The sequence below is a fragment of the Protopterus annectens genome, chromosome 12.part0 (genome assembly GCF_019279795.1).
Source record: "Protopterus annectens isolate FY-2018-M chromosome 12.part0, PAN1.0, whole genome shotgun sequence".
NCBI lineage: Eukaryota > Metazoa > Chordata > Ceratodontiformes > Protopteridae > Protopterus > Protopterus annectens.
The window spans coordinates 1121640779-1121657152 of record NC_056746.1 but is presented as its reverse complement, the minus strand read 5'-3'; the positions used below and the strand labels follow the sequence as shown (position 1 = coordinate 1121657152).

General features: G+C 41.6%; 1 long non-coding RNA gene across 1 annotated transcript in view; it reads left to right on the top strand.

Moving 5' to 3' along the window:
- LOC122817021 overlaps window positions 1-16374 on the top strand; it is a 113252-nt gene that overhangs the window by 85950 nt on the left and 10928 nt on the right. The window lies entirely within an intron of this gene.

Below are 16374 nucleotides of genomic sequence, written 5' to 3'. Positions count from 1 at the left end.
CTGAGAGCTCCTTCTTTACATTTCAAAGCTTAATATGCAATAATTATCACAATTAGATTTGTTTTTTTGGGGGAGGATCTGTTTTGCAGCAACTTGCATCTGTGTTTCAATTTATATTAGTTAGGCGATGAAAGTTCACAATTTGTTGCTGATCTGCAAGCAAAAACACTGACTAGACATTCATTGTTGATGCAGTTCATCATATTTTATTACTTACTTCACCTCTGCCTTATCGACATATTTTGGAAAGTTGCTAGGTTTTCTAAGCACTTAAAAGCTCACTGACTGGCAATAGCCATACACATTCTTACTACAGTTAACCCATAAACCTTAACCTGATTTAATTATTGAACAAGCATCCTAACCCTGCTTTTTATTACTGAATAAGAGCAGAGTATACTGCTTAACAAGAGTGGGACAATGATAACTTACAAATAGAGGGAGAACAATACCGTCCAGTTCTACAAATGAACTTAAATAAAACAGCAGTAATACAGCCCATTTAGATAAAATGAGTAGGTGGAGTACATTAAAATGTCTAACTTCATAAAGGTGCTATAAATATATTTAATGGCTATAACAAAAAGCTGTGGTAGACATATAAACTGATACATCACACTACATTCATAACAACCATACCCCCATTTTTGCTAATGGGTGTTTTAACAGTGACAATCATCTACAGCCAATGTTCACACTGATGGACAGCTGACAAAAAAACAGACAAATCAAACTGGGTAAAGTGGCACACCACTTCCATGAAGTTAGACAATGATTCCAATGGGGAAAAAAGAAAACTCTGCTGAATATACTAAGTTTTAATAAATCTAACTGACTAAAAAAATAGTATATTCATGTACTTGAAACAGCATACATTACTGCATACATTAAAAAAGATCCACTGATATGCAGAATCTCTTATAAATGCACTATAGTGTTCTAACTTGTCTTCTTTCCCTTAGCTTGAACTCCACCCACCTAAGTACATTACTCATATGCAATGAGTGCGTAAACTACTGAACTTGAATGAATGTTAGTCAAATACAAATAAGAAGTTATGTACCTACCATAACGTTCCATGTTAGTTGTCTTCTCTCGCCTTCTTTCTTGCTGGATGGGTTCGGCACTTGCAAAGCTTGAGAGCTAATTTTACCAGCTCGAGGCAACCCTATATCCCATGATGCAAGGCGTGACTACCCAGATCTCATTTGATAGCTATAGAAAACCCTGCCAGTAACCTTCTTCCCATAAAGGAAGAAGAGGAACTAAATGTGGAAAGAAACAAAGCAAAGTAACCACTAGATACTAGTGACACTTCCTACTAGGGCTAATAGAAAGAATGGATCGTACCCAGAGAAGAGTACAACTTCAAGGTCTGTCCAGGCTAGGGGGAAGGAGGGAGGGATGCAAGAAAGAAGGCGAGAGAAGACAACTAACATGGAACGTTATGGTAGGTACATAACTTCTTAATGTTAAGTTGTCAAACTCGCCTTCATTCTTGCTGGATGGGACCGCTTCCCTAGCACCTCTATCCTGGGTGGCTCAATCCAATTTGTAATGAGAGACAAAGGTGTGAGGAGTGGCCCAAGTGGCTGCCGCACAAATGGTGTCAATAGGTAGCCTATCCTGAAATGCTGTAGAAGTGGCTAGGTATCTGGTAGAATGTGCGTTTGGTTTCGAGGGCAGTTGCTTGCCCCTAAGGAGATAAACATGAGAAATGGTAGAAGACAGCCATCTGGATAAGGTCACCTTGGAGACCGGAAGACCCTTCCTGTTTTCTGCATAAGAAAGAAACAGTTGATCAGATTTTCTGAATTGTTTAGTTCTGTCCAAGTAATATCGGAGTTGGCGATGGACATCCAAACAGTGAAGTTTCTGTTCCGCTCTGTCGGAATAGTTAGGGAAAAAAAACTGGCAATTCAATAGATTGGTTAATATTCGTCTGGGAAGCAACCTTGGGCAAAAAAGATGGATTAGTTCTTAAAGATACTCTATCTTTGTGGAAAACCAAGTATGGGGGACGGACACAGAGAGCATGAAGTTCAAACACCCTCCTGGCTGAAGTAACAGCAACCAGAAAAATTGTCTTCCAGGAAAGAAATTTTAATGAGCATGTAGCAGCCGGTTCAAAGGGGGGCAGAATCAAGGATGCCAGCATTAAATTCAGGTCCCATTGCGGAGGGGGATCTTTGATTGGAGGTTTCAGCAGAAAGACCCCTCTAAGAAAGGCTTTGCAAAGCTTGTGAGATATTATGTTTTGATCCGCTAAGCCAACATGAAAATTTGAGATCGCTGCCAGCTGGACCTTAACTGTAGAGGAAGAGGAACCCGATTGAAAAATCTCAGCTAGGAAGTCCAAGACTGACTGCACTGGAGCAGTAAAGGGATCTATGTCCCTGGACTTTGCCCAGAAGGAAAAACGCTGCCATTTGCTAGCATAAATCCTTCTGGTAGAGGACTTTAGAGAAGCTACTATGATATCTCGCACGGGATTACAAATCATAGGGAGCCTGGCTAAGGAAGGAAGTGGAGCAACCAAGCAGTGAGGTTGAGAGAATGAATGGCCTGTTGCAGATGACCCGAATGGTGGGTCAGAAGATCTGGAATTGGATCCAGATGCCAAGGCTGAACCAAGAGATGACGATGTAGGGACGGAAACCAAATTTGTCGAGGCCAGTAAGGGGCAATGAGAATCAACTTGGCTCTCAAGACGGTAGCTTTCTGAATCACTTGAGGTATCAGCGGGAATGGAGGAAAGGCATAAAGAAGTCCCCGGGGCCAATCCTGGGTTAGAGCGTCTCTGGGGGGATGGCCTGGTAGTGGAAAGAGGGAGAAGAAGTCTGGGCATTTGCTGTTTTGGGGTGTAGCAAAAAGGTCGCAGCAAGGGACGCCCCACCTCTGAAAAATCTCGTCCACTACTGATTGTTTGAGAGACCACTCGTGTGGAATGAGAATAGCTCTGCTCAGTCTGTCCGCTAAGAGGTTGGATTTCCCGGGGATATGCGTTGCTATCAGAAATCGATGAGAGGAGATTGCCCATTGCCAAAGTCTGAGAGCTTCTCGACACAGTGGATAGGACCTGGTCCCGCCCTGTTTGTTGATATACCAGACTACGGACATGTTGTCCGTCTGAACTGCAATAGTCCCTAAAGGAAGAAAGTCGCTGAGGGCTTGCAACGTTAAAAGCACTGCTCTCATCTCTAGGACATTTATGTGCAGATGGTATTCTATGGGTTGCCAAGTCCCATGGACCATCCTGCCCTGATAATGCCCCCCCCCACCCGATCAGAGAGGCATCCGAAGTGACTGTGGCAACCGGGATTGGGGGAACAAACAGTCGGCCCTGATGGAGTTGCGGAGAAGACATCCACCAGGTTAGGTGACTCTTGCACGATTGCGTCACGAAGATCTCATGGCGCATAGGAAGATGCTGGAAGGACCACTGGGTGAACAACATCCACTGCAGAAGACGCATGTGGAAGCGAGCTAAAGGAAGCAGTACGATGGCCGCAGCCATAAGACCTAGCACCTTCAGGACAAATCTGGCCCTGATCTTTTTGCCGAGTAGTATGATCCGAACATACTTTTGGATGTCCAGAATTCTTTGGTTTGTGAGTCTTGCTGACATCCTGACAGTGTCTAATTCTGCGCCTATAAAGGTAATAGATTGGCAAGGAGACAGTGAAGATTTTTCGAAGTTTATAGAAATCCCCAATTGGTTGCAGGTGTGAAGAGTGTAGTCTCTGGCCTTGAGAAGTTGATGCCTGGTGGTGGCAGAGAGGAGCCAGTCGTCTAGATATGGAAACACCTGGAATCCTTGATGTCTCAGGTGAGCCGTGACCACTGCCATACATTTGGTAAACACTCTGGGGGCTGTAGTGAGACCAAAGGGCAGGGCTCTGAATTGAAAATGACTGGTCCCCAGCCGGCGGAGAAACCTTCTGGAGCGCCTGTGAATTTTTATGTGATAGTACGCATCCTGAAGGTCTATTGAGCACATCCAGTTGTCCTTGCCCAAAAAGGGTAGAATGAACTGAAGCGTGACCATCCGGAACCTTGCCTTTTTGACAAACTTGTTTAGTTTGCTGAGGTCTAAAATTGGCCTCCAATCTCCCATCTTTTTGGGAACCAAAAAGAATCTTGAGTAGATTCCGGATCCTACTTGGTCTGCTGGCACTAGTTGGATGGCTCTTTTTGCTAGGAGCTTTGATACCTCCAGCTTTGCCAACTCCCTTAGACCGGGTGAAACGTCCGGGAGGGATTGATGAGGAACAGGATATCTCACGAAAGGGATATTGTAACCCTCGGATATGATCGACTGTACCCATTTGTCTTGAGAAAGGGAACGCCAGGCTGTTGGGTACAGCGACAATCTTCCCCCGACTGCCTCCAAGGGTGGACAGTTGGGCAACACCTCAGGGGTGCTAGAAGGGTTTGTCAGAGAGAGGCTCTTTGCTACCCTGATTCTGCAGACCCCCTCTGCCCCTAGGGCGGCGTCTATTGTTATTACCCCCTCTGCCTCTCGGGGTAAACTGACCACGTGCATCCGGCGTGACTCCCTGAGATTTACGGAACCACATTTTCCCTCCCTTCTGACCTTTGGGATAGGGTCTTGAAGGGGTGGAGAAATGGACTCCTACGGCAGAAAGAGTCTTGCCGTCTTGCTCACACCTGGTCAATGTGTCCTTCACCTGAGGCCTGAACAAAGCCGAACCATCAAAGGGAGTATTAGTGAAGGACGCCTTAAAGGGGCCTGCGAAATTACAAAGCCGCATCCAGGACTGACGCCTAAGTGCCACTCCTGTGCCTGCGGCTCTACTCGCCCCATCGGCTGCATAAGAAATGAGCTGCATGGAGGAGTTAGTTATAGAATTTAGGATTCCGAGCTGTGAGGCAATCTTTTCTTGAGCCCCAGCAGCCGACGGATCCTGAACTACCTCACCTAGTTCCTTGAGAATGTCTCTCTGAAGCCGGGTAAAGTGACAGAGATAGTTCAGCGAGCGCATAGCGAAGGTCGCTGAAGAAAACATCCGCTTACCGTACCTATCCATGGTCCTAGAGTCCTTGTTAGGAGGATGGACAGGTACAGAAGGATCGGCAAGTTCCTTCTTGGTGGCAGCCGCCACCACCATGGCATCAACAGGGACACCCTTGGTGAGAAACTGTTTGTCTGTGGGGGCCGTGATGAATTTAGAAGGCCTCCTGGGGACTGGTTCCACAGAATCCGGGGCTGCCCACGCCTTTCGAGCCACCACTTCCATGAGCGGGTCGAAAGGCGGAGACACCCAGGAGGTGGAGGGTCGAGATCCAAAAGCCTCCAGGTATACAGACTCATCCTCGGAGGGGTTAATGGAAGGCCAGTTCCCCCTCTGCTTAAGGAGTTCCAGGATGTCTGAAAAGGAGACATCCTCAGAGGGGGGCCGTGGGGAACCCTCCGACTCATCTAAGTCGGTATCTGATGTTGTAGACTCGGGGGAGTCTGTGTGCTTCCTCTTGCACGTCCTCTTACGTGGGAGCTCTCCCAAAGGATCAGGAGAAACCTCGGAAGAGGAAGTTCTTTCCAATGGGGAAACCTGGGGCGATGGATCTCTGGGTCCGGGAGCAAGAGAATGGGAAGAGACATCGACAGGCACCGAAGAGGGAGGAGCTAATGGAATTGACCGTTGACTCAGCTCCAGGGCTAGAACACTCCTCATCACCTCAAAGGCTCCCCTTCCAGGGAGGCCAGAAGACTCCCGCTCCGAAGAAACAGGAATCCCCGGTCCCGCTGAAAGAGAAGGCTCCGAGGCTGATGTCAGTGCCGAGCTCACCAATGCTGAAGCTCCAAGAGGGAGAGCGGGGTCGGACAAGGGTCTGATGTCACTCGCCCACTCACCCCCTCGGAGCCGACAAGGGAGATTCGACGACCGGATCCCTCCAAGGAAGGTCTCATGGAGGAAATCGGAGTCGAAGATGACGGAGCCGACAGGGGAGGCATCAGCTCCGGCGCACCCACGGTCAACGTTCCGAGAAGCTCCGGCTCCGAACTCTGAAGGAGAGTCGGGGGAGGAATTTCAGGGGGATGAGGGATAGCGGTCGTCTGCTGAGACGGGCTATGGAGCATCTGGGCCAGTGCCTGTGACTTCAGCAGTCTACTTACCACCCTCTCCAAGTCATGGTCTGATAGCCCGGAAGACCTTGAAGATTGGCTCCGATGGCTCCACTCCGAAAGCGGAGGAGATCCCGGAGCCGAGCGAATCGACTCCAGGGAAGGGGACTGAGATCTCTTCTTGGAAGGAGCCATCGGAGCCAAAGACCCTTCGGTTCCAGTTGGAGCAGACAGCTTATTGGCACCAGTCCTGGTCAAAGATACGTCAGCTCCGGCCGGAGCCGACATCGACATCGGTGCAAGTGTATCGGAGCCAGCCGGCACCGATACCACCACCTCAGAGATAGAAAGATCGGCTCCAGTCGGAGCCACCGCCGAAGGCTTAGGAGCAACAGCCTGGGCTTTAGGTGGCTTAGAGGGCTTTCCCAACCCAGTCTTGGTCAGGGAGCCCTCTGGCTTCAACAAGCCACGTAGGATTAATTTTTTCCTATGTTCCTGCAGGACTCTCTGGCTGAAGGAGTGACAAATAGCACAGGAGTCCTGCAGGTGTAGAGGCCCCAGGCAGTACACACAAGAAGTGTGACCGTCTGTCAGAGACATTTTCTGACAGCACGAGTCACACTTCTTGAAGCCTGAGACCTTTACTTCTTTGGACATGGTATGCCAAACACAAAAAACACACACACACACACAGTCACACAGTTAGCTAATAAAGGGGGGAAAACTGATTAACACGCCCACCCTTCCTGACGGAAAAATAATGGAAAGGAGGCCTGAAGGGAGGAAAAACTATCCCTAATACAATAGAAAGGTAATATAGGGTAAGATAGATAGGTACTAATTAACACTAACTCTTAAGAAAAAGAAATAAGGAAAATGGAAATTTTTCTGACTGACTTTAGTATAAAAATACTAAAACTCTACCTGAGCTGGTAAAAGGAGACCTCCGCGAAGCGGCAAACGAGATCTGGATAGTCACGCCTTGCATCATGGGATATAGGGTTGCCTCGAGCTGGTAAAATTAGCTCTTGAGCTTAGCAAGTGCCGAGTCGGAGCCGAGGATCGGCTCCGAACCCATCTAGCAAGAATGAAGGCAAGTTTGACAACTTAACATCAATGATTAATGTAAACCACTTGACATGAGGATGTGTCATCTATTAAGTACTGCCAAATATCTTTAAATGTTTAAAAACAAATGAACAAATGTACTGAACTGCTGTGGGGTGCAGTTTCTGCAAACTTAAGTAATTTGCCAGATTTGAGCACTGTGAATTGATACATGGTACAACACACTGAATTAGTAAGTTCACTGCGACAGTGCGTTCGAAAGGCATGCGTAAATGGTCGTGCCTTCGTTGAAGGTTGAGCTTCGAGCTGGCACGTCGGCTCCATAAAAATCAACGGCCAATCATTAGCGGACCGGAGTTCCGCTGTGGCGACCCCTAACCGGGAAAAGCCGAAAGAAGAACAACTGCGAAAGTACACAACTGCTAATTACACAAACAGACACAAATATAACCACAGGGAAATGTGAATATGGTATTCATAATATGGAAAGCAGTAATAGCATCATTCGTAATATGCACAGGTGAGGAATCCACCTTAAAAGTTACTGCTGTACACGACACACAATGCAAAGCTTTCAGAACGGAGATTAGAAATCAATAGGAAGAAAAGCCACCGCCATGTGGTTCACACCAATTAGTGCCACACACACCCCGGTCGTACAAAACTTACTTTTGCTTCAGGTGCAGCAAGTCTGTCGAGTTACAGGAGTAGAGAACAATGACAAAAGAACCAAGCCTGATTTCACATGAGAAAAACAACACGATATGAAGGTTACCAAATAGTCAAGGCCTACTCAGATTGCGGTTGCCTCTTACACAGTGTATATTTTTGAGCAGGCATTGTGTGTTCCTGATATTATCTGTTTTAACTGCCATGTTTGTTGGGCTCTAAGCAATTTCAAATGTATTCATCAATACCAAAAACTTTCTTAAATGTCTCAGACTTTCCACTTAGTAACTGACTGCATTTTATGGTACAGGCACAGTAACAACAGTTTTATCACTAATGTATGTATCCAGACTACTGCGAATGAGTACTGTATTCTGTGCCAAATGGACCACTTCATGGCTAAAAGGTACTACTTGCTCAGCTAAATTAATAATGTTCAAAAGAGAAATAGTTTAAGGATGTAAAAAAACTGGGACAAAATGAAATAAATCAAAAAAATCTAAGTGCAAAGACAGAAAGACAGGAAATTGCATCAGCTGAAGCAGGTATCAAAATGACAACTGCTGCTGCTATACTTTACAGAATGACTACTTATTTTTCTGCTACATGCTGCAAGTACTGCATTTGTAACTTACATCAACTTACAGGTACTGCAGAGTTTTACAGTCAAATAATCAAATATGCCAGCAGTACTATGCAAACTTTTCATGCAGGTGTTTTACTCTTAACTGCACATACATCTTGACAAACTATATTCTTGTAAAGTCATTCTATCAGATTGCTGAAGTGACAATCTGAGCTGTTACTCATCTTCTTTATTTGTATACACCCATATTGTTTACTTTACTGTTCTGCCTGAGAACGGTGTGCCTTTTGTGTATGCGATAGCAGGAGAGAATCCTTGTTTGATGAGTTTGCTTAAACTCATTCCACCAAAAACAAAAAAAAATTGCCTTTGCAGGTTTGGGGATAAAAATATGTTAAAGGAACAGAATACAAATGAATGACTAGAAAGAAAAATTGTTCCATTAAAAACATGGTTAAATAAAAAGTACAGTTAAGTATTATGTTGTTGTGCAAAACTTGACTCCAGTACACTACCAAAGGAAAGGGTTACAAAGACAGAACTTTTCAAGCTAAATGTTCATAAGGTAATGAAACCATGGTGGAGTCACCATAAACCATACCTCTTAACTATCCAGATTTTACCTCATTTTTGGTCTATTCCTCATAACATTTGTGGTTTTCTGGAAAATTACTGAGGCATGAAGTCATCAAATAATGACAGACATTTGAGTTTCACAATTGAAATCCTTGAGAAAGTGCATGCTAATGCAAAACTAGTTATTCTAAAATCTTTAGTTAAGTTTAAGAGAAATATTTAAAATCTGTCCCTTATTTTTGTTTTTTGTGCCCCCCCCCCATTATTTTTGGCTTTGTAAAGAATTCTTCACATTAAAGGAATGCCATAAGACTTGTAAGGTAACTGTGGAAGAAAGAAGCAAAGAATATTACAAAACTAACGCTACAACTAAATAGGATGCTGTCAAAAAACTTAAGGGGGATGGGGGACCGTAGGGTCTTAAGCAGGGTAGGTAGGGTCTACAACAGACAACTTTGTCTTAACCAATTCAACAGGGTGACTAGGGTAGTAAAAGCTGGAGTTGCTAGTCATCTGAAATGGTGCAACATACAAAAATGTTGTAACCCCCCACCCAACCTCCACAGATGGGTAGCAATATAGCAAACTCAGCACAGAAAATTTACACAGTGGAACACAGCAAGTTTAATATCTATACAATGGGGCAAACCAAGGAAAAGCATACAAAGCACGGAGTTATGATGCAGAATAAGGAAATGAATTGTGTAAACAGTAGAGAAGATGAAAGTTCCAAGTGAAATCCAAGCGGGAGTAAATACTGGACCAGTATTCTAATACCTATGCAGTCAAGACTGCAGTACTGCTAAGAAAAATTCATTTCCTAAAGGTCATGTCCATCTCCAAATGACAGGTGCCTCATGCCACACTTAGCAGGCATTAGAGAGTCATACTCAATGTGAGATCATTAATGTTAAATTTCTGTGATATGTACTTAGACAAGTTATGCTATCTCCGTGATTTCTCCTTAACCCGAGATACGACAATCATAGGGTCTGTATATACACGTAGCAAAAGGGAGGCGCCAATGCACCTTCCCTACAAAAGCACTTCGTAAATGATTTTTATAGTTTTAAATTTCAAATTTTTGAGCAAAGTCACAAGAGTCACATTTCTGTTAAAAGTGTCACCAGACAATACAAAGACCTTTAGGACTATATATTCTAAAGGAAGTGTGAAGATGACAGCAACACTGCAGAATGGTCTACATTACAGATAACACCATGTAGCTGTCATTTACAAAGCTGTGCACCTTTGGAAACAAAATCTAGTGAAATCATATTCTAAAGTGAAATACTATAAAGTGCAGAAAAGAGGTGCAATATATTTTTTTCAGATAACCTACATGTGAAAACCTTTAGAAAACCATAAGAAAACTTAAAAAAGGCACATTCATAGGAAAGGGAAGACTGTCACATTTCCTGTACAAATAACTGGTGAGACCCCATTCTGCCTTGCAGTTGCCCTGAACATTTTAAACACATACAGGCTAAAAGTGGCCCAGATCACTAAAAGAAGGTTTTAGTCTGGCATGTGAAATGGACTGCTGCAGTTAATGATTAACTATTGAAAAACTTAAAAAGGAAAAAAAAAAAAGATGAAACATCCAGAGATTAAGCTATAACATACAAGACTAAACAGGGTTGCTGTCTGCAGAATGCATTAAATGTTTATTGCTGGTCAGACCCAAAACAAGGCCACTAACATAACAATGGAGAAGGATGCCACAAAGTCAGACAATTTCAAAATGACAGGCATGCTCTTTATTTAGGGTTGACAAGTCTTTCTGAAGTTCACCTGCAGCATCCACAACACTGCTGTTGACAAATGTCAAGAGTAACACTATGGATGTAAAATCACACAGTAACTCAGGCAAACCAAAGTGCTCTCAACACACATACATGGACAACACATTACTACGGACCGCAAACCTACCATGCAGTATTAACTCCCAAAGTGTAGGCCAGAGGTCAAATTCATACTCCAGTTCCATCAATTTAAAAGAAAGGATAATGAATACCAGGTCTGACAAGGTGACAAACTCACTCAGGTTACACGATTAAGCTGTGGAAAAAGGCAGATAAATATACAGTAATCCTGCTACAGAACATGATGCAGTGTACAGTTAACCTGGCTTGGTAACCACATTACACTATTATGCTGTTGACGAAGGTAACTCTACACAAATCCTGTTACAGAACACAATGCAGTGTACAGTTAACCTGGCTTGGTGATGATGTGCTTCCATACATTACAAGTCTCAACACCATGCTTTTTTTTTAACATCTTTATTGAGTTATCACTTGTGACAGGCAAATTTACATTTATTCAAAAGTAATCAAACTGTATTAACAAACATTATACTTCACGTATATTGCTATAAATCATACAGCCTAAGCAACATTACATAAATTATTCAATTCTCGCACCTTTTTTTAAAGAAACATCTAAATTAAACCATCACTTACGACATAAGCAATCATATTTCACACATTTATATAAATGAACACCAAACTGACAAAATGTTAGTTGCGAGCATTTTACATCACAAACCATACTGACACACTCCCAGTTGCAAACATTATACTTAATTTACAGTCTACCCAATCACTTTCAGTTAAACATTACATAACTAATTTAAGTCCTACCTTCTTTTAAACCTCATTCGTCCGCTGTATGTTTTGTTCCCACAATTCCAATTTTTTTCCAATGTAGTTTGCTCCTACCCTTTTCTAAAGATCTCAGTTTCAGTTGTTTTATCTCTGTTACTATATTCACTACTTCTAATATAGCTGGTTTACATTCTGACTTCCATTTTATAGTAATTGCTTTTTTTGGCAGCCACCATAATTAAACACAGCAAGGCTTTACCGTGTCTAGGCAATTCAGATTCTGTATCACAGCTAAGAAAAATCAATCTCCCTCATCACACCTATCTGCCCACCAAGCATCTCTGACAGTGCATCAGGCAGGGAATCCTTAAAGTCCGCCAACCCACCACACTCCCAGAAAATATGTTCCCAAGTACCTCTTTCTTCCCAGTCACACCTCCAAAATTTGCTGTCTACCTCAGGAAAAATTCTCTGGAGTCTACTTAGGGTATAAACATATCTATGTAAACATTTCCAAGCAAAAATCCTACATCTTCTAGATTTTGTTTCACATTTAAGACACAAACATATATCCTCCCGTTGTTTCTTAGTGAATTGCTTATCCAATCTCTCTTCCCAATCCTTTCTAACCTCCTCTGATTGATTTCTTAAAGTTATCGTGCAATATTTTATACACTCTACTAATTATAGCTATTTTAATAACAGCTTCTGTTCTACATTCTACTAAAAACCAGTGCTGGTTTTCCCTTTAGGATCCCCCTTTTTCTATCTCTTTGCCTATACTCCAATATCAATCCTTGATAAGCAAGCCAATCTCTAAATTGCAGTCAAAATAAATTCTTGGCCTCTTTCCATTCTATTACCTTTTCCTCTCTAGTTATTTGCTCCCAATATCTTGGTTCTTTTGCCAGTTTTCTCCAATAAATTCCAGCCCCCTCTTCCCTATTGTCTATATCGCTAATTGCAGTCTTCCCTATCGGCAGAATCTCCTTTCTCCATTTCCATGTTGGCTTAGTTCTTAGAATACTTTCTGCTACTTTATGGATATAATGTTCTGTACTATTATTATTATTATTCGCCTTAAAAGCCTGCATCCAAAATCCCAGTCTCTCCTTGTTTCTTAAGCTTCCTCACTGTTTCAACATCATCCCTTTCGATTTTGAATTATAGTTTTCTGCTTGTGCTGTGTACAGGAGCCTTAACTGTGTAGCTCTGAAATACCCCTTCAAATTGGGTAATCCCAATCCACCCTGTTCTACTGGAACAAATCATCTTATTCCAATTTACTCTTGCCGTCTTCCCCTCCCAGATAAAATTCTTCAGCTCTTTATTAACTGCTATCCACAACTTCTCCTCTGGTTGATAAAAATATGCCTGACCTGTGTATGAGTAAAGGGACTAAACATTTTGACTGCTTGTATCTTACTATCCATATCCATATCCATATAACAAAGCTTCCATTCTCAGTTCTGTATTATCTTTTGTTTAGTCTCTTCTCACATATCCTTTGCCACACAAGAATAATTTTTAATCCATACTCCTAAACACTTCATTTTATCATGTCCCCATAAATACAGATATTGCTGAACCAATTCATGTGTGGGTACATAATTTACCGCTACTACCTTTGTTTTAGCTTCCTTAATTTTGTATCCCTGAAAAGATCTGAAACTGTTCCACAACACTAATGTCTCTTTCTGGTTTTGTCACGCATAAAATAATATCATCTGCAAATACAGCTAGCTTTTCTTGACTACCATACCAATTATATCCTTGAATTTCTAGGTCCCTTATTTTATTTGCCAGTGGTTCTAAATATAACATAAATAACAAAGGGGAAAGAGGACACCCCTGCCTGGTTCCTCTGCTCAAGCAAAAATTATCAGAGAGGACCCCACACACTTTAATTTTTGCCTCTAATCCCTCATATATCCTCCTAATCAACCTTATAATTTTTTTTTCCTTTTTTTCAGGAAAGGTAAATGCTTCCATTGCCCTGCTCATAAAGACCCAGCTTACTCTGTCAAATGCTTTTTCTGCATCAAGCCCCACCAACAGCAATGCTACATTTTTACATTCTGCTTCCCTCTGGATCATCAGTGTTCTGTTAATGATGTCAAATGTTTGCCTTCCCTCCACAAAACTACAACGATCCATATCTATCACTTTTGATATTACTTTTGTCATTCTTTTAGTCATTATAGACATGAACACTTTATAATCATGGTTTAGTATTAAAATGGGCCTGTATCCAATGAATCTTTCCCCTCTTTAAGTATTAAAGCTACCACTGCTTTCTTCCAGGATGTTGGTACTTCTCCTCCTCAAAAATACTGTTAAACAAAACCTTTCAGAGCTTTATCAGTTTTTTCCCTTCTAGCTTCCAAACTTCCACAGGAATACCATCTATTCCTGAGGATTTACCTGTATATTGGTTATAGATCACAATTTTTATCTCATCTCCTCTTAGCCTAACTCTTAGTAATTGAGCCTCATCTACCTCTAACCTTGGCATATTTAATTCTGCTATAAACATTTCCATTTGTATCTTTTCTTGATTGCCATATTTCTCTTTCACAGAATTTCCAAAATATTTCTAATACTTTTACAGGATCTCGTTACCTTGCTTGTTACAGGCTCCCTAAGCTTGGCGACAGTCCTTTCTACTTTCTGTTGCCTAAGTTGTTGTGCTAAAGGTTTTTGTACTCCACTGTTATTATCAAAAAACAGTTGCTTAACAGCAGTCTTTCTAAACTTGTGTATATTATCAAGGGAATCTCTTATTTTCTGCTTAGCATTCTGCAACTGATCCTCTTCTTGTTCTGCGGGATTCCCCCATTCTGCAAATGTTAACATTGGTCAGTCCCTCTAAATAATCCTTGTTACTTCTTAACCATAGCTCCCTTTTATTTCCACCCTATTTTTAAACTCCACCTCAACTTTATCCCACTCCATAGCTATATTTTCAGAAGAAATTATATCCTCTCTAATAGCTCCTGAATAATCTCCAGTACCCATTCCTTAAATTCCTCTCTTTTCAACAGATAGGTGGGAGAGCGTCAGTGTCTCATTTTTATTTTGCTACCCCATGTTTTTATTTTAGTTATTATTATTGCATGATCTGAAATAGTTATTGGGTGCATGATCTGAAATAGTTATTGGGTGCATATCAAGACCTTCAATTAAATGCACATGTTCCTGTGAAATGTAAATTCTGTGCAGCTTAGCCCAGTTTTTATATCTTGGGGAATAACATGTAAATTTACTCTGACCTCCTGTTACTGAATATACATCTTCCATGCCAAATATTTTCCAAAATGTTCTTCAAATATCTACCCTCCTTTATTATACTTTCCCTTCTGGGCCCCCCAGACACATCTTCACTGTTGCAAATCACATTCAAATCCCCACCTATAAATAATACTCCTTGCTGAAAACTGATTATTTCTCCCAGAATTTTCTTAAGCTCCATTATAGCAGTTTTAGGTGGAATATAAATACATGCCAGCGTAATCCTCCTCCCTTGCCAGTAATCCCTTAGCACTACAAATATGCCAGTATTATCTTTTTTATCATCTTCTATCACTACTGGAGCTCCTCTTGCAACTAATATAAGTACTCCTCTTTTCCTGTGTTCCAAGTATTCAGCTGAATAACCATCCTGAAAACCTTTCTTTATCAAGTTCACATGTTCAGTTCTTTCTAAGTGTGTCTCCTGTAACATACCTATTCGCATGCTACATTTTTAATACAGTTCACTACTCTCTTTTTGTATTTATATGCGTGAGACCAATGACATTTAAAGACATTACAAAAAGGATCATTGCATTAAAAAATTATTATTCCCACCTTTTATGTACAACACCTTTTTTGTTAAATGTCTATTTCCAGTGTTAGTGTTACATGCATACACTGACAGGTTGAACTTTTATACAGTTGTTTCTTGTCATATCCATTTGAGCCTATGTCACATCTTACAAAACTTTTTGTTTTATTGAAAGCCCTCAAAAAATAAATAAATAAACACTCCCCTATACCCCTAAAACCAATTAACTTAATACTAACATATAAAAGTATGTACATCTTCAAATACTGAAGTTTTATCCTCCTTACAGGAACAAAAGTCCCAAACAGACAGCTACACTCAGAAACTTGAGTTAACCTAAAAGAAAGGTTAAACATGCCAAGATTCATGGTGCAGCCTGTGCTTCTAATTGCTAATTGGTTTTGTCTTTTCTTTATAGCTCTCCCAGCTGGGAAAACTCCTGAATACTCCTGACAGAATGCTATCAATTCAACAGTATAGGAGAGAAATATTTGGTGAGTAACAGCTAGGGAGTGAAACAATCCCAGAAAACAGTTTTGGTATCACATACAAAATAGGAGGGCAAGCAGAAGTGTTAAGCTAAAAAATAGTTGGAATGGACTGGGGAAAGTTTTGAGCAAAAGTTTATTATTACAAGCTGTACAAACTGTAAGGATTTTGCGTGTTCAACCTATATCACGTGGGTTATCTTAAGGCATTCTGATTTTTGCCACCTGCCAAAACACTAGGTTTAGGGACTACTCTAAATTATCATTACCCTGTGTTTTTGTTTTAATTATTATTATAATCCATACTGTTTTTCTTGTGACCTGGAATATGGGTGGAAAAGATCTACATGTATTAGTCCACTTACCAAGCTTTTTGTGCTGTCAGTGGCTCAAAAGTAAACATATGCACCTTTGGTGTTAAGACGTTAGAAGGTTGCTGGCTCCATTCCCACACCAAGTCACTG